The 19,188-nt window shown below is 40.3% G+C and overlaps 1 protein-coding gene across 9 annotated transcripts in view; it reads right to left on the bottom strand.

The window, feature by feature from the left end:
- The window catches only part of SMAD2 (SMAD family member 2), an 87,464-nt gene extending 68,837 nt beyond the window's left edge, over positions 1 to 18,627 (bottom strand). For 4 of the 9 annotated variants that reach the window (XM_017529677.2, XM_017529681.2, XM_017529672.2 and 1 more), the window contains exons 1-2: positions 18,239 to 18,627; positions 17,843 to 17,928 (exon numbers count right to left, since the gene is read on the bottom strand). The gene's annotated coding sequence lies outside the window, so the exon portion shown is untranslated. Of the gene's footprint in view, positions 1 to 13,897; positions 13,986 to 17,842; positions 18,032 to 18,238 lie in introns of those variants that run through there. The other 5 variants (XM_017529678.2, XM_017529676.2, XM_017529680.2 and 2 more) reach the window with 3 other exon arrangements.
- Positions 18,628 to 19,188: the final 561 nt, after the last annotated feature.

Genomic DNA, 19,188 nt, shown 5'->3' with positions numbered 1-19,188 from the left:
TAAAGTTACACTGAATGTGCCTGTCTCCCACTCTACCTCTTCCGCCATGAAACAGCATGACCAACCAAACTCCTCAGCCTACTCAGGGTGAAGACAATGAGAATGAAGACCTTCAAGATGACCCACTTCCACTTAGTGAATAGTAAATGTATTTTCTCTTCCTTATGATTTTCTTGGTAAGCTTCTTTTCTCTAGCTTAAAGAATAGTTTATTATGCATGTGACATACAAAATATGGTTAATCAACTCTGTGTACTGGTAAGGCTTCCACTCAACAGTAAGTCACTAGCTCAGTTTTAGGAGAGTCAAAAGTTATATGCTGACTTCACTCTGCAGGACAGCAACCGAGTCACTTCATTGTTCAAGGGTCAACTGTACATTTACTAAAAAAGAAACATTAAGTAAAGGCTCAAAAAAACTATAAATTATCAAAAGACTGTTCTCAAAAAAGGTCTTCAAACTGAAGATATTTAGGCCTTGGTATAATTAGCTAGAAAATAATAGCCATAACCTAATATAATCATACTCACGCCCCTCAAAAGGGAAAAACAATTAATGGGGTCCTCAAGCTCAATTCAGGAGACTGACCCCAGGGCCTCCCTACAGGAAGGGGTAACACAGCATGCCAAATGTCATAAATTTGGCCATGTCAACCCTCTTTTAGGGATGCACGGAATGCCACATAACAATACTGCATTGGCAACCTTGGGAGTCCAACTATGGTTCAAACACTAAAAATTTGAAAGGAGTCAGTAATAGGATTATGTGACCTTCTTTAGCAATATAGTAGAAATGGTGGAAAAGTGAGGTTTGCACAGAATTTGGAAATTGTAATGCAAATAAAAGAGCAATAGAGAACTTAACAGTAGCCCTGTTAAACTGTCTACAGTGGTAGACCCTATAATACTACACATAAATAAGCACTGAACTATATAACTTGATAAAATAAAGCAAACACACATAACTCCATCAAACACGTGTAATAACCTACGAACTAATAACCTGGGACTACTGGGCAGCAAAAAGTATCTCTGGCTACCTTTGGCCCCTGCTGGATTCCTACTCTGTGCCACAAGGCATGCTCTAGAGGCGCCAACTACAGACACTAGTATCTTGTGACGCAGTCTTATCCTAGCACGGAGAACAGGATTAATTCAACCTCTGGAGGGAAAGGTGTCACAAAAGTTGGCACCAGAGCGCAAGTATGAAGAAAGAGATAGTACACCAGGCAGAGAGTTCAGCATGTTTTCTAAAGGCAGGAAACATTTTAGGAAGAGACAAAAAATTTAGGTTATCACTAAAATATGGTGCACAGGAAACACTGTGGCAGTAGATGAGGGGCAAATAAGGCCAGCACAGATTAAAGAGCTGAGGACAGAAATTACTGCTAATGACAGTATTACTTTATTTCAGTGACAATTCACATGTTTTACTGACCTACTGGACATGTACAGTTTAGGGAAAATGATTCAAACACAACTAATGTGACCTCCTAGTAACTAACTGACCAGCACGTAATGATACATTCATCACTACTTGGAACGAGTAAAGAGGAGCAAACCTGAGGGCTAAGGTGAAAGGGTCAGTTTTATACATTTAACTAACTATATTCATCACATGGCCAGGAGGCGGCATAAGATATAGTAGACTCAGGGGAGAGAGTAGTCAGTGCACAAAGAGTGTGTACCCAAGCTAGGCAGAGAGAACGGGAGTCTTAAAGAAAAGCAGAGTGGCCAATCACTAGGCTTGGTTTCTGAAGACTGTCCAGGCCTGTTCCAGCTCCACAATTATATCCTCTGAACAACACCTCTTTTTGAGTTAGTATGAGTAATATCTCTGATCCTTGTGAAAAAATGATAGAAAAGGCAAAATATAAGAATCTCCCTAGAAGTGTCTATATCTTTGGTTTGATTATTTCATTCATAGGAATTTAGCCTACAAAAATGAATTTAAAAATGAAACCTCTTTACAATCAGCAAAAATAAAAGATTTCCAGTATTAGAAGAAATCACAGTAAACAGTTTCCGTCACATTTTTTTTTCTTGGAGACAGAATTTCGCTCTTGTTGCCCAGGCTGGAGTGCAATGGCATGACCACGGCTCACCACAAACTCTGCCTCCCGGGTACAAGCAATTCTCCTGCTTCAGCCTCTGGAGTAGCTGGGATTACAGGCACATAACACACCACCAGGCTCAGCTGATTTTTGTATTTTTAGTAGAGACTGGGTTTCACTATGTTGGTCAGGCTGGTCTTGAACTCCTGATCTCAGATGATCCACCCGCCTCGGCCTTCCAAAGTGCTGGGATTACAGGTGTGAGCCACGGCACCCAGCCTCTGTTACACTTTTGTTAGAGAAATGTTTCCTATGAGTTAAGCTGTATTCCCGGGGTTCTACAAGTTTTCTATAAAACTTCTACCATACTTTTTCTTCACAGAAATGAAACTACCTTAAGTTTAAGCCTATTCTAGGTCACCTGAACGGCCACATGACCTGGTATTGCCACATGATTTCAGTGTCCCGTGTCTTACAAGAGGAGTTAAAACCATTTTGGAACTTAAAAGTTACCAGCCTTATCTTTACATGTCTCAGTAACCACTGTTGGCTGACATCTATCTAATATCTCTGGAGAATTTTTAAATCATATAATAAAATAACATTTGTTGTAAATAATGCTAATAATACATATCAATTAGTTAAGCTTTTATTTTAAAAGCTAAAATATTATATTTAGCCAATATTTTTGAAGTGTAAATAGACTGAATGTAGGTTGACAAAGAATAGATAACAATGTGTTCCAAGTTAAAAACAAATGAAATACAAAAAAAGAAAACTATATTTATGATCAAATTGCTATCAAAATGTGAATGAGTCATTTACAGAATACACAGATTTCCTTCAATGGTATGGCAGCAAGTTCTCTACTAAAATAATTTTTCAGCATCTGCAAGAATTGAAATCTAAGTTCAGACACTAATTCTAATTCCAGCAATAAGTGATACTTAAATAATGCAGATTTCAAAAGAACACAAAGGCTTTATCTTTACAGCTAAATAAGTAAGCTTACCAAATGTTACACCTTAGTAAAATTAGGATTCTAAGATTACTCACCGGAAAGTTTCAATTAGGTAAGAGGTCTAATTATCTTGAACTCGTAGTAAAGCCTTCAAGTTATTTACTCTAAACTATAGTTTGACAAATAGCATTCTCTGCATATTTAATTAAACAACAGTTCGTATTCATTCCAGAGTCCTCAAATATGTGGTACTTTTCTTACTGTTTTTATTCTGACATAAACCTATCACTGCATATGTATTACAAAAAAAAAAAAAAAAAAATCTCCAGCAGGAGAATTGCCTGAACCCAGGAGGCGGAGGTTGCGGTGAGCCAAGACCGCACCATTGCACTCCAGCCTGGGTAGCAAGGGCAAAACTCCGTCACAGACACACAAAAAATCTCTAAATCTTTAAAACGACTTTTCATTTTATGTCGTCTTTTGGAGCACACAAAGTTATATTTTAATTCAAAATCTTTTATGACACAACCTTGCTTCTTTCCAAAGAAATCTTGCTCTGTCTCTAAATATAGTCGGAAACATTTATTGAGTGCTTACGCCTAAGAGTCCAGTAAGCATGAATTTGCAGAATCTTAAGAACCAACTGGGGTAGGTACTATTATTTATAAATAAGGAATGTGAAGCACAAATATCCTGATGTAACACAGAGAATCCCCTCTAGATATTTTTACAGACACTTTAATTTGACGTTTCATATTTGAGTTTCTAAAAGATCAGAAATCTGGTTTTAAGAGATGAGATAGTGATCTAACCAACTCTCATAAGGACAGCCTGTTTATTAAAGTTTACCTTTCACTAAGTCATAATGCTACTTTTGTCGAAGAGCAAATTCCTACTAAAGGTCTGATCGCACACTTTCTATTCTGTTATTTGTTCACACTTAACATCAATATAAGAGAATATTAATTACTACTGCTTTCTAGTTAGTCTTGATATTTGCCAGGGTGAGCCTCCCTCATTTTTCAAATGTGTAGCCTTGCTGATTACTTTGAGTTTAGCATGTTCTACAAAAATCCTACAGGATTTTGATTGGAAGTGCAATGAATTTATATTAGTTTATGGAGAACACATTTATGATATCAAGTACTCCTACTATGCAAATGGATATTTCCATTTATTATCTATTGATAAGTTGCATAATTTTCTGCATAAAAAAACCTACATCTTGTTAAATTTACTTATTTTTCCAGGTTATCTTGGTTTTTTACTGTAAATGGGAACTTTATTTTTTTAATTATACAAAAATATTACATTGAACACTCTTGTACTTTCCATCAAGCTGTCATATCTTACAATTTTGCAGTATTTGATCAGATAGATATAAAAAATAAGACAAGCCATGGATACAGCCAGGATACAGTACCCTATGTATTCCTTTTTGATACCATTTCCCTCCCTCTTGCTTCTCAGAGATAATCACTATCCTGATGTTCCCCCCACGGTCATTTAACAGTTTTGCTACATAGTGTATCCATACAATATACTTCTGTACATTTTATGAATTTATATGAAAGTTTGATACTGTTCAGTCCATGCTGATACACACATAATCCTAAATTCTAGTTGATTCATTTTAGCTGCTATATAGCATCCTATTTTATGACTAGCACAGTTCATTGTCCATTCACTCTGGATAACTAGTTAGGTTTCCAATTTTCCTCTCTCATAAACTGCTATAATCTGGTATATATATAATATATAATAATCTGATAGAACAAAAGTGCAGGGAGACATCTGAGATGATGGAGATGTTGTCTTGTTTGGGATGGTGGTTATATGAGTGTAAATATTTGTTAGAATCATTGATTTCATGTTCACTCATGGTTCACAACCCTCAGTTTGGAGAAATTGTAGAGTGCAGCATATGGTGAAATGTCTCTTCTAGCCGAATGTGTGTTTATACACTAGGTTGCAGTGTAAAAGCAACTTTTCACTGTGGGACTTTCTTTGGTTAAAAAGTTTGAAAGTTTCTGCCCTAGAAGAGCTTTTACATAGTATAAAAAAAACCTGAGAGGTATATTAAAATTTTCTACTATGATTATAGATTTGATTTATCCCTGTAATTCTTCCAATTTTACCTTACAAATTGCACCATGTATATCTTTTCCATTCCTTTGCTTTTAAACTATGTCATCATACCTTTAGGAGTAACTCCACTTGTAAAATACGGTTGTTTGGATTTTTTAAATTTTCATTCTCCTTTAGCCAGCAAGTTTAATCTGAGATTATGTATCGGGTTTATGGAGGTATCTCAGCTTATTTTCTACCATCTTATTTTGTGTTTTCTACTACCTATGTATTTTCCTTTGCTTCTTTTTTCTTCTTCCCTGACTTATATTGAAGTGATCAAATTTTCTTCATTTCTATCCCTCATCTGCACTGACTTGGAGTTATGCATTATTCTTCCATTTCAATTCTTTTGGAGGGTTACTGGTAAAAATTTTTAATGGAAAACTTTAACTCATCATTGCATTGCAGATGAAAACAGTAGCCTATTCAAAACCATAATAAAAGGATTTTTTTTTTTTTAAGAGATGGGGGTCTCCCTATGTTGCCCAGGCTTGAACTCCTGGACTCAAGTGATCCTCCTGCCTCAGCCTCCCAAAGTACTAGGATTATAGGCATGAGCCACAGCACCCAACCAAGGGAATTTTTAAAAAACAAAAACATGGTCATGAGGATGGGGAAAAGGGGTAAGGAGAAAACAGAAGCAAACTTTTAATGGCTGGAAAATGGGCGAGTAGTAACTGAACAGATCAGAAACTACTAACTCTGGGCTAGCTGTAGAGAAAGCTGAAAACAATCCATTACCACAGAATCCTCAAAAAGTTAAGGAACCAAAAGCAAGATATGGCAGGAACTGGAGGTCAGGAGGGGAAAGAAGTAATAGGTAGCACTTGTTAAGAGCTATTTAGAAAGGAATTCAGTTCTTAGATCTGTGCTCCCACACTGTCTCTGGATAACTAATCCTCTGCCTCAATGTTTACTTACTGCAAAGGGTAAAACAACATCCCTGGATTAGGAGATGGCCTGAGTATAAATAGGAAGAAAATAAGATGTGAATGAACATGAGCACACTATGCTAAATGTCAACTCCTAAACCCCTTCCTCCACTGGGTTCTGGCTCCCAAATACTAGCAGCCAGACTTCATCCAGTTATTCAGATCAAAAGACTTCACTAGGGTACCCGACCAGTCCAGGAGGAAAGGCACACAGGTGCTAATATTGAGAGTTTACCAACAAACAGCCTGCTCAGATTGCTCTACAGTGAAACTGAAAGGAGACAAGCTTCACCCACATGTTCAGTTTCGACCAGCTTTTTAGATCCTTACTTCTTAATGATTACTTTGATTATCTGAGAAGTTTCAAACAAAACCAGAAAAATTCAGCTTCAACATAAGACCATACAGAGAAAAAAAAAACATTTGTAAACCATCAATATAGCCAGAGAAGTAAGACAGCAACCCTGAAGCAAGAGCAGCACTCTCTCAAAGGCGGCAGAGAACTGAACAGCTCCTGTATAGCTTGATAGCTCATGACGGCAGAAAGTGGGGCGGGGAAATCAGCAGAAGTGCTAGAAGATAAAGTAGAAGAAATCTTCCAGAAAGTAGAAAAAGATGGGAAACAGTAAAGTGAAAAAAATTGGAAGGCTGGTTCTGGAGCTCCAATGTCCCAAGAGGAGTTCCAAAGTACAGAGATGGAGAGTAGGGAAGTCAAATAACTAAATTAAGAAAAAGTCCCTGAACTGAAAGATGGGCGTTTTCAGATGAAAAGGGCCCATCAAGACCCCAGTGCAATAGATGAAAACAAACCTACATGAAGGCCCATGGGAGCAAAACCAAAATGCCAAGGACAAAGAAAGGGCCTAAAGTTTCCGAGGAGGAAAAAAAATAGGTTACACAGAAAACAATCAAAATGGCTTTGGTTTTGTCAACAATACACTGTAAATAAAGTCAGAAAAGCAATGCCTTCATAATTTTTAAAAAAAAATTTTTTTTTCCAACCTAGGCTTATGTTACCCAGAACAAAGGCATTTTCAGACAAGCAACATCTCCAAATATTTACCCTCCCTCAACACTCTCTCCAGAAGGTCCTGAAGACTATGTCTCATCAAAAGGAGAGACTAGAAAACAAAAAAGAGTATAATCTACACTTGAGCCCAGGAGTGCATGGCTGCAGTGAGCCATGATCACCCTACTATACTCCAACTAGGCAACAAAGTAAGACCTTGTCTCAAAAAAAAATAAAATAAAATAAAATAAAAAAATAAGAATAGGAGCTCTAACAAATAAAAAAAAAATGAAGGAAATCCCTAATACACTAGTGAGGGAGAATCTCAGTATGACTGCTGCATACTAGGTGTAGAGGCAACCAGTGCAAATTGAAGCAAGTTAAAAAAAGATGGAGCCAAAACAATGGCAGCCTTCTCTCCAAAGTGAACCCGGCAAAAGTCAATGGAAGCATAGCCTTCACTGATTACACCCACAATGATAATGACAAATGGATGAGCGTGACTGATGGGGCCATGAAGAACAGCCTTGTACCACTTTTTTGTAACCAACATCTCAGCAGGTTTCTGATTCCATAGATTACCATGCAAAAGAAAAAAAAATTGCCTAAGAGGAATTCCTGTATTCGTACATGTTTATATATGTATGGATTTCTTTAAACCAGTGCTATCCAACAGAAATATGATGCAAACCACGTATTGTTAAATTTTCATCAGCCACATTAAAAAAGTAAAAATAGGTGTGCTTTAGTCAGTTCAGGCTGCTATAACAAAGTACTATAGACTAGGTGGCTTATAAACAACATAAATTTATTTTTCATAGTTCCAGAGGCTGGAAGTCCCAGATCAGGGTACCAGCATAGTTAGGTTCCAGTGAGGGCCCTCTTCGAGTTGCAGACTGCAGCTTTTTGGGGGTATCTACGCATGGAGGACAGAATGTTAACAGGGGTCTCTTTTATAAAGGCACTAAACCCATTCATGAGGGCTCTACCCTTCTGACCTCATTATGTCCCAAAGATCCCACGCTTCCTGATGGCCATCACAGTAGGAATTACAAGATGAAATCATAATAATTTTATTAATTTAACCCAATATATCCAAAATACTATTTCAATTTGCAATCAGTATTAAAAACCACTGAGATATTTAACATTCTCTTTTCGTACTATTAGAAATTTAGTGTATATTTTACACTTGTGGTCCATCTCAATTCAGACTAGCTACACTCCAAGAGTTCAATAGCCATATGTGGGTAGTGGCTATCATACTGGACAGAACAACTCTAGAAAGATAAATGAGAAGCTAGTAACAGTAATTATTACATTTCTGGAAAGCACAACTGGACAGAAGGAGGTAGGAGATGTGAAGGAGACTTACTTTTTTCAGTATCTACAATTTTGTTCTCCTTGACTTTTATACCATGTGCATGTGTTATTCAAAAAAAATGAAGTACATTCTCTAAAATAAATTACAAATGTACATATGCTTTGAACTACTCCTAGACTCCTAGAAATCTAACTTACAGACATACCTGCAAAGGAGCAAAACACTATATATAAACAAAGTTATTTGTTGTAGCATTGTTTTTAATACCACAAGGCTGGAAATCATCTAAATGTTCAACAGAGGACTGATAAATATATGCAGACACCCAGCCAGGCCCAGTGGCTCACGCCTGTAATCCCAAAACTTTGGGAGGCCGAGGCAGGCAAATCGCTTGAGACTAGGAGTTCAAGACAAGCCTGGGCAACATGGCAAAACCCCTCTCTACAAAAAATTTAAAAATTAGCTAGACATGGTAGGCATGTGCCTGGAGTCCCAGCTACTCAGGTGGCCAAGGTGGGAGGATCACTTGAGCCCTGACAGTCAAGACTGCGGTGAGCTGTGATCACACCACTGCAACCCAGCCTGGGTAACAGAGTGAAGCACTGACTTAAAAAAAAAAAAAAAAATTACAGACAGCCATACAAAAGAATACTATATAACCCACTCCTCCAAAAAAAAGGCACGCATTATATACTGACACAAAATAAGATGTACTATTAAATGACATATATGACCACTTGTATTAAAAGGTAATATACATACAAAATTGTTCATAGATACATAAAATCCCTGGACCACCACACAAAAACCTAGGAAAGCTACTTGCCTTTGAAAAGGCAACTGTATGGCAAAGGACAGACTAGTAAAGAGACTCTTCACTGTGTATCCCTGAATTTTGGATTGTAGTAATGTACCATATATACAAAAATTCACTATTCCACATGCAGCTGCAGATCTGTTTTCATTTATTCTGCCTTGCCTTGTTGTGATATTTAAGTCCATCTAAAGCCTACTGTTTTTTCAATTCCTCCATAGAGAGGTCCAAGGCTTCTTTCTCCCAGAATCCCCAGATGTTTCGATGATACCAGAAGTTATTATTTTTAATTTTTTTAAGCACACAGTTCCCAGAGTTCCGTCTCTTCATTGAATAACCTCAGCCCCAGCTACTGAATCTTATCTCTAGTAAATCCCCCAAGGCCAGCCTTTCCTTAAAGTTGACTGATTTTTCTAAGTTTCTAGTACTAGGGCACTTTCTCTCTCCCTTAAGCTCAACTATATACATATGAGAAAACTTGTTTTATGCTTTATCCAACATTTTTATCTCTTTACAGTAGGAACAATGGGCCGAACTTGTGTCTGTGCCATTTTAAGAAATTTGGATAGAGTATAAGCAATAATGGCAAACAATGAAGGTATGATTACTAAGAAAAGATCACTAAACTTGGTAGTTCATCTGGAAGGCCAGTAGGAAGAGATATGTGAAAAAGAATGGTTAAAAAAAAATTTCACAAAGTTGAAGTCAAGAACAGATGAGGTGATTACATGCAGAAAGCAAATGTAGACCGCACTTTTCAAAGGTATGGAGAAAAGAGGAATTTCAAATCTTCAAACCACAGAGAAATACAAAATAGTCCCCAAATACCTATGTAAATTTTTATTTCAGAAGAAAACCAAGGTTAACTATTTCAACATAAAATACTTTAAATATGATGGTGCTGCCTCATCTAGAACATTTAAGGGCCCACTAGAAATACAAAATCACTGTCCAGTCAGTCCTGCTTATCTGTGGGTTCCAAATACATGGATTAAACCAACCATTGATAAAAAATATTCAGGAAAAAGCCGACTGTATTGAACATGTACAGACTTTTTTCTCGTCATTTCTTAATACAGAACAACTATTTGCACTGTATTAGATATTAAGCAATCTAGAGAAGACTGAACAATAAAATGTGCATAGATTACAAACAAATTCTACACCATTTTATACAAGGGACTTCAGCATTCTCAGATTCTGGTGCCTGCAGGAGGTCCTGGAAACAATCCCCTAAAGAGACTGAGATTTTTAGCAATGTATGGTCAAACATACTACAAGACAGAGAAAAAAGCAACAGCATCAATGAACTGGAATTTTACAACAGTTTTAGTCAGATAAATGATTCATTAGTAACCAGGACAACAGAAAATATCAAAAAAATTAAAATACATAAAAACCAATTTTTTTAAAAACAGATTTTTCAATTCTCCCTAATAACTATGTTCTTTCCAAAGCATAAGTTAGTAAAAAAAAGACACTGCCAACTGGAAACCTAAGTTGGCCCCATGGAGAATGAGTGATGTGTCTTTTAAACAAAAGCAAACAGGAAACATTCATGTGTTCAACTTTATGGACTGTCTAACCTAACGCAAGCTTGAATTCAAGAAAGTTATTATTTTACCAAAAGTCCACATTAAATAGGGACTGCTATGGAAAAAGACTGCCTTTTTTTTTTTTTATTTTTTTTTTTTTTTTTTTTTTTTAACCTACGAGTTATATTCCTATCACCTATAATGAGTTTTGTGGAATCCACAGCTCTATCATCAGCTTGTAAACATACAATTTATTAATCATTCCCAGATTTAAAAAAAAAAAAGCACCTATGACAACACTACACAGGCCCAGACTCAAATCAGCACAAATATTAAGTACTCCAACTGCTCTACAATTTCCCAAAGTCTATCTTGACCCTCTTCTGAAGCAGCAACTAATACCGTGTCAAATCACGAGTGGGGTCCTCAGGCAGTAAAAGTTCAATTAAAGTTTAGAGTAGTGCCCTCCAACAGAACCTTCTACAGTGATGTAAATGTCCTTAGGTATCTGCTGTCTAATACAGTAGCCATCAGCTGCATATGGCTATATACATTTAGATTAGGTAAAATTTAATATTCAGTTCCTCAGTCACAGCAGCCACATTTCAGGTGCTAAATAGCTACATGTGGCTGGCAGCTACCTGTTAAGACAGAGCAGGTCTACAGTAAAAATTTCTCTAAGACGTAAAGTTCTTCAGTGGTGCTTCAAAGGCTTCCTAGGGTCGAGGATGAGAGCAAAACTGATCGGGCAGGACTTCAACTGCTTACTCTTCCTTCCACGCAACAGCTTTACTCTTTTTACCTATTTTACATTTTGAGATTCTGCATATCTCTCTCTAAAGGCTTTATAGTTGTTGCTTTGTGTACAGGTGTGTATATGTGTTTAAGTCTGACTACTACTGGTTTAGAGTGGAAATGGCCAATGCACAAACCTCAGGCAAAGCCAGACTCTCTTGATAACTAAAACATTTTTTAAAAGAAAAGCATAATTGATCAGTTAACATGAACTACAACCTAACTACCTATCTATTAAGAATTTTAGGCCGAGCGTGGTGGCTCATGCCTGTAATCCCAGCACTTGGGAGTCTGAGGCAGGCAGATCACCTGAGGTCAAGAGTTCAAGACCAGCCTGACCAACAAAGTGAAACCCCATCTCTACCAAAATACAAAATTAGCCGGGTGTGGTGGCCCAGGCCTGTAATCCCAACTACTTGGGAGGCTGAGGTAGGAGAATCGCTTGAACCTAGGGGGCAGAGGTTGCAGTGAGCCGAGATCACGCCACTGCGCTCCAGCCTAAGCATAAGAGCAAAACTCCATCTGAAAAAAAAAAAATTTTTTTAAATTTGATCCAAATAAGGAAAATTTGCATTCACTCCCTTAGATAAAGTATCTCTAGTCAACAAAAAAGTTTCAATAGTTCATTTAAATCAAGGGAAAAGGCTCGTGGGCCCAGCTTCCCTTGCATCATTTATAAGGAGTTTATACAGGGGACTCTACAAAAAAGATCTGCCACTCCAGATTTGTTTTTTTTTTTTTTTTTTTTTTTTTTTGAGATGGAGCTTCACTCTGTTGCCCAGGCTGGAGTGCAGTGGTGGGATCTCAGCTCACTGCAACCTCATACTCCCAGGTTCACCCAATTCTCCTACCTCGGCCTCCCAAGTAGCTGGGACTACAGGCGGCTGCCACCAGCACCGCCGCCGTCACCACCACACCCGGCTAACTGTTGCATTTTTAGTAGAGACAGGGTTTCACCATGTTAGCCAGGCTGGTCTAAACTCCTGACCTCAAGTGATCCGCCCATCTTGGCCTCCCAAAGTGCTGAGATTACAGGCTTGAACCACTGCGTCCAGCCTCACCACCCCACATTCTGAAATGAAAGATGTGATTAAGATGGAACATTTCCTCGATATTTACAAGAGCTTAACCATGATCTCTTTATAGGATTTCTGGAAGTAGCTGAAGCAGCATATGAAAATGTAGTTTACTTTTTTTTAAGTACAGGCAAACTATAGCATCAACTATACAGATTTACCACGCTACTTCCTCAGATAGTTGTTTTTTTTGACTTAAGAGACTAAAAGTAATGAACAAACGGACTACCAGTGGTTCACCAAAGATTACTCTTTCTTATTAACTGAATACATTAAATCTGAAACTATATCCCCCTTCCCCACAGAATGAAGGTATGGCACTGTAGGTTATTCAAGGAAATGCAGATTTTTACATGTAAGGTGGACACGTGCACTAAACAAGCAACTAAAGTCTATCCTAGCTTTCCACTGCTCTACAGACTTCAAGCCAATGTAAAACCAGATTTTGAAAAAGACATGAGCTACCTAGGAGAATTAGTGACAATTTCACAGTAAATTCACAAATTTTGATAAGAATGAATCATGGTAGAATTTGTTTTCTTAAGAGTACAAACCTAAATACATCAAGCACCTGTCCTATCAATGTGCTTCAGTTACAAATAATAGAAACCCACTGAGCCAAGAAGAACCACTCACACTGTACAATGTAAGGCAAGCACAGAAAAAACAGAATCGCCCTAAAATTTCTGGCTAATCAAACTAAAGGCAGTGTCTAAATCCACCTAGCTTGGAAAAATTACATTCTCTCTACACAAAATTGCTGAACTGAAGCTGAGAGCTATCTTTGAGATGTAAATCTAGAATCAACACTGAATTATGTCCTACCTGAATATATCACATCAACTTGAAAACAATGATCAAAATTGATCAATGACAAGCAATAGGCCTCTAACTATGCATTTTTAAACCAAAAATGCTAGATTACTTTTGTACTGATAAAAAAAAATCCAATCTTTAAAAATAGCCTAGGCAACATATTACAAGGTTACCAATAATTATCTGATGATACAGATGGTTTAAAAAGTAACCCTGAGGTAAGGTTAGAAGAAAGGGGATCAAAGAAAGTATCAATGCTAATACTGGGCAGAAGTCACATTACAAGAGTCAAGAAACCCTCAACAGAGAGATCAGCCAACTATCCTCTCTTGCTTTGTCACAGAAATCTCCAGCATACTCTATCACAAAGCACAGTGAAAAGCATACGCTATTCTCAAAGCACTAGTGAAATTTTGTATGATACTCCTGCAGACTGACAAAAAAATTACTTACTTCGAAGAAAGGGGTGGCACAGGGTGCTACCACACTGAGACAGCCTTCCTTTACTGCTGGCTACCCTTTCAGCTTGGAATCTGAATGGCTGTTTGAATGGCAAAACAAAAAACATCCTGGTCATAACAGGTACTGTGGATCTTTCATGAAATAAGTCATAAGCCATAGCACAATCTTCTACCCCTTTAAGAACATTTGTTAATCATCCTGAGTGACAATCTAAAGTATATTATGTAGATTACTGCACTCTTAAAAAGATTTTCCCAAACATGATTTAAGCTAATTGATGAACATTCATTACTATGCTTTCAGGTCTGGTCCTGCATGGAATGGACCCAGACATGCTAGCCAGGCTCTGACTATTTCTGTGTCTTGTAGATTATCTCTATTATCCTCACCAGGCTGTTATCTGTTTTTTCTTACAATAGACACTAGGCTAACATCCTACTATCCAACCCCCACCACACCCCCTTTAAACCTCCCACAATACTCATAATCTACTTGTTTCTAATCTAGTGCAGGTTTAGAAGCCAGATAAATTTGCTTGTTAGAAACACTTTAAATAAATGCCAACACATTCTTATTAGGGGTCTCCAAGGCTCTCCTAAGCTTTAAGCTGCAGACTGGGACAATTTGGCTATCCCAAGCTTTTGCTGTTCACTGTCTGCTGCTCGAATAAATTTTAATAGGTCAATAATAACAGTGTAGGCAAATCATTTGGATTAGAAAGAACACAAGTAACAAACCCACAACTACAAGAGAGGAAGAGATCATTTGGGGGGACCCTTATATCTTCAGGTAATGTACTAGGTACTTTAATTGTGATCACTTAATGAGAGGAAGGGGTAATTACTTCCATTTTCTGTCAGAAAACCAAGGGTCAAGGATTAAGTAGTAAATTGCCCAATACTGTAACTGAGAAACAAAGTATTAGCCTAGGGGCTCTCTGATTCCAAAACCCAAGGCCTTTGCACTACATGAGATTGCTGTCCAGTTCTGGTTCTCAGTATAACTAATTGCTTTTACACTTTATTCCTACTCCCTTCACTGGAACCTGATTCATTCAAGTCTGCTTTCTTTCCTTAACCAGTTTCTGTAACTAAAGGGCAATAAGTAATCAAGTTAAGGCCAAATGATGCTTAGCTCTACAAGTGTACATCTGTTCAGCAATAAACACGTTTCTGAAAGACTGACCATATCTTGTTTATATAGACTGTGCAAAACTGGTACCAATTGCCCCCAAAATACATCAATTGTTCCCAATGACACCGCGTTAACACTTCACATCTTCCCCAGTGCTGTCCCCACTACATGTGACAGGAAGCATGGCAAGCATACTTGAGGAATGGCTCAGTAACACATGCTCCCTCGATTTGTACACTAACAATTTTCTTACTCTAAACACTGGAGAATCGGGCAATGGACATGACTTTCCATTTTTCTAATTCCATTAAGAAAAAGGGGTGTACTTTTTTGCTGATAGATACTTTATTGCCTAGACCAAAGCCCGACTCACAGAAAAAGCTGTTTGATGAATAAATGCCACTTGGTCAATACAAGTTATTTGTTGAATAAATACATACCTCTCCTAAATTGGCTTGGAATTCTTTACATTTCACATTTTCTGACACACTTTTGCAAAAGTTAGTGGAATACATCTTCCTTCTTACAGAAACTAAGGGCCTAAAAATAGCTGTTCTATACATATCAAAAGACTAGGAATCTTAAAAGACATGAACCCCTTCACCCTCTAAAAATGACTCTTGTCCCAAGAATATGAAATCTCCATTTGCAAAATGTAAAAATTCAATAGGTCTTTGGCCAGCATTTTATGCAGCTAAACTGAGTTTTTCGGTTCAAATATATTCCCCCAAATGTGAAGTAACAAGATTATAGCAAAATGATTCTAATATTACATAAAAATGAAAAGGGGACAACCTCTTGCCATCTTGAAGTAGAATAGAAATAACCTTTATTCCTATTAAAGAAAAGCTCTGTTGAAATACACAAAACCATCGCCAATATTCCTACATAAGAGTTAAAAACACATACCAAGCCTGATAAGCCACACACAACAGGAAATTACCCTGCACAGTTTCTTAAAAGACTATTATTTCATGAAGCTTACAGACTATGTGGAGACATGACCACTTATGACTAAGTACACGTAGGTTACAACCTTGAAACACCAAACTTTTGTTGAACACCTACAACACTTGTAGCCACACTTTAGAAGGTGTGGCAAAGTATAAAAAAGCTGTAAGAGCAATTTCTTACTAAAACCCCAAAATGAACGTTTCCAAGCACATTCCATTAATTAAACCTGGCCAGAGAACTGCCTTGAACTCAATTAAATCCAGTTAATATTTATAGTAAGTGTATAAGTGGGTACTCGCTTTAGAAATGCCCAAAGGTGTGAACTATTTATATTTACTGCCACAGGCAAGTTTACCGCAAAGGCAAAGGAACTTTAAAAATTAAAGTATTACTTTTGAATTTAATATAAACGTTCGCTAAATGATCTTTTGGCAGAGGAAATTCTTTAAATATCTTGTGTGGGTTTTCTGAAGGCAAATTTTTTTTAAAAAAACCCTCAAACTGTGATACATTTATGAAGGCCATTTTAAATTCTTTCTCACATCTCTGCAGCATTTGCTTCACTAATTCATGTATTAAAAAATGTTGAATCTCCATTTAACTATTTGACTAAGTTATATGTAAGATGGAAACTTTTTGAAAGGGGGTTAAAATAGAAGTGCAAATTTTCAGCATAAGAGCAAATTTATTATTAGGCTCAAGAAAAACATCCTATCAGTGATTCATTCATACGAGCCTATCAGGTTCAATTCATATGAAGTCAGAAGAGAGAAAAAGGATTTTGGAAATTCATTCACATTTCAAGGACCATTTCTAAAAAGGTGAAATTACTTCCAAGTTATTTATTTACTAACAATTATTTTACACATATATTTTCAAAATTTTCACACACCAAAATTTAAGAGTAACAGCTGTGTGCGTGTTTGTGAGTACAAACAAGCCATTGAAAACTCGAGACTACTATGGTTAACAAAGGTTACCGGATCAAAAAAAAAGAAAAGAAAACTATAACAAGCCAGGACTAATGGAAAATGCTGCTTGCCAATCCGTTTCACCTGGAGATTTTTTTTTTTTTTTTTTTAAAGATATGGTTGACACCACACTGGTGGTGCTTTGCTTTCAAATGGTCAAGAGGAAGGAATAACAAAACCATCCCAGGTATTCTCCTTCTGTTTAGGATCAAAAGGAAATCGTAAGGTTAAGTAAAAGACAAAAGTACTTGACCCAAGGACAGTATCCCCCTCCAAGAGAACAAAATAAGTTGCAATTTTGAAAACCAAATTTGAAATACGTGAAACCACTTATAGGGCTTTACAAAGGCGTGTGATAAAAACTAATAGGCTCCACCCGCAAAACAACTTTCACAAGTGAGTGAAGGATGATCACAGAGTATCAGCTGCGTGCGTGTTTGTGAGTACAAACAAGCCATGGAAAACCCGAGACTACTATGGTTAATAAAGGTTACCGGACCAAAAAAAAAAAAAAAAAGTGGAAACAAAGTATTACGCGCCCCTAACACAGCTTCCCCCACAACTCCTGAAACAAGAGCTCTGGTCCTTCGGCTTTAAAAATCAGAACCACAAACTAAGGAGCGTGCGAGCTGCGAAGGGAAGGGACGCAGGCATCCTCCGCCCCCGCCAGGCTGGGTGGCAGCACTGACCGCCAAGTCTCATCCCTCCCGGGTTCTCAAGCCCCCAACCCGCACGACCGGGCCCGCGCACCCACAGCCCCTGAACTCGCCACACCCCAGCCCCCACCCGCCGCGGCCATGTGACACGGCCCATCGCCCCAAGCCGCGGCCGCACAAACACACCCCTAGCCCGAGGCCCGCGGGCGCCGAGGCTTTACCTGCACAGAGGCGCCAGGTCCCGCCCCGTCAGATCCGGGGGGTCCGGGACCTTTTGTTCCTTCCTCTTCCGATGGGATGGAGGGGGCTGGGAGGGGAAGAGGGGAATGGGAGATTGGAGGCGGAACTGAAAACACTCCCGGCCGCCGTCTTCCCGCCCCGCCCCCAGGCCAGGGCCCGGCCAGCCGCCCCGGCGCGCGCGAGGGGAGGGGAGAGGTGGGGGCCTGGCCGCCGCCCGCTGGGAAGAAGGGGGTGAGAACGCGCGCGCCCGCGCCGCCCCTCCTCCCCTCAGGCGCGCGCCCACAGCCCTCCCGGCCTCCCGCACGGCCGCGCCCTCCCCCGCCGCCCCACCTCCGCTTCCGCCCTCCGCCCTCGGCCGCCGGCCGCCGCGCACTCACCTCCCGGCGGCTGGCGGGCTGCTGGCTGGCGAGCTGCTCCTCCGCCGCCGCGGCCGCGCGGGTAGACCCGCCTGCCACCCCGGGCCGCGGGCCCCGCCGATTCGCCGGCGCAGCCCCGGGGCTGGCACCCTGCCGCCCGCTGATTGGCGCCTCCAGCCGCCCGTTAGGGCGCGAGGCACGCTGGCCGAGCGCCGCGCGGGGCGTGTACGGAAGAAGGAGGGAGCGGAGGAGGAAAGGAACGAGGCCGAGCGCCGCGGGAAGGGCCAGGGGGCGAGCGGGGCGCGGGGAGTCGCCGGCCACCGCCTCCCCACCTCCCTTTGCTTACGGCCCGCCCCGCCTCCCGGCCGGACCGGCGGCGCCTGCAGCCAATCGGCACGCGGGGAGCTCGGGGTGTGAGCCGCGCGTCGGGGGCCTCGAATCGGAAGGGAGACGTCGCTTGCTGATTGGTCCCGCCTCCCCCGTCTAGCGTGAGGCGAGGCGAGGCGGGGCGCGGCCGGGCGGGGCGGGACGCCCGCGGTTTCGCTTGAGTTGGGCTTCGGCGCGCTCCCATCGGGGCTCGGGGGTGGGGAGGGAGAGGCCCGTGCCTTGTCGCGCTAGGAAACGATCCCCGGCAAATGCCGGGTCCCTCGCCAGCGCCGTGGGGTGGGTCCTGTGGGGGCCTGCCGCCTCGTCCACCGTCCGTCGTGAGGCCGGGGCGGACACGTGCTCATGCCACGGGGAGGCCCCGGGCAGCCCAGAGGACGCGCCTGGAAGACAGGGGTTCTGGAGCAGCCGGAGGACCTTGCCTGCGACTGGGTGCGCCCTATGCAAATGAGTGGGCGGGGCCCTCGTGCAGCCGCGGAGAGCGAGTTCGCGATGTAAATAAGCCCGGAGCTGGGGTCTTTGGAGACCACTTAGGCCCGGGCAGGGGTTGCCAGATATAAGTATTTAACGTGATCTTGGTTCCTTCT

The sequence above is a fragment of the Cebus imitator genome, unplaced genomic scaffold, assembly GCF_001604975.1.
Source record: "Cebus imitator isolate Cc_AM_T3 unplaced genomic scaffold, Cebus_imitator-1.0 Scaffold60, whole genome shotgun sequence".
Lineage (NCBI taxonomy): Eukaryota > Metazoa > Chordata > Mammalia > Primates > Cebidae > Cebus > Cebus imitator.
The sequence above is the reverse complement of the archived record's forward strand: the minus strand, read 5'-3'. Positions and strand labels throughout refer to the sequence as shown.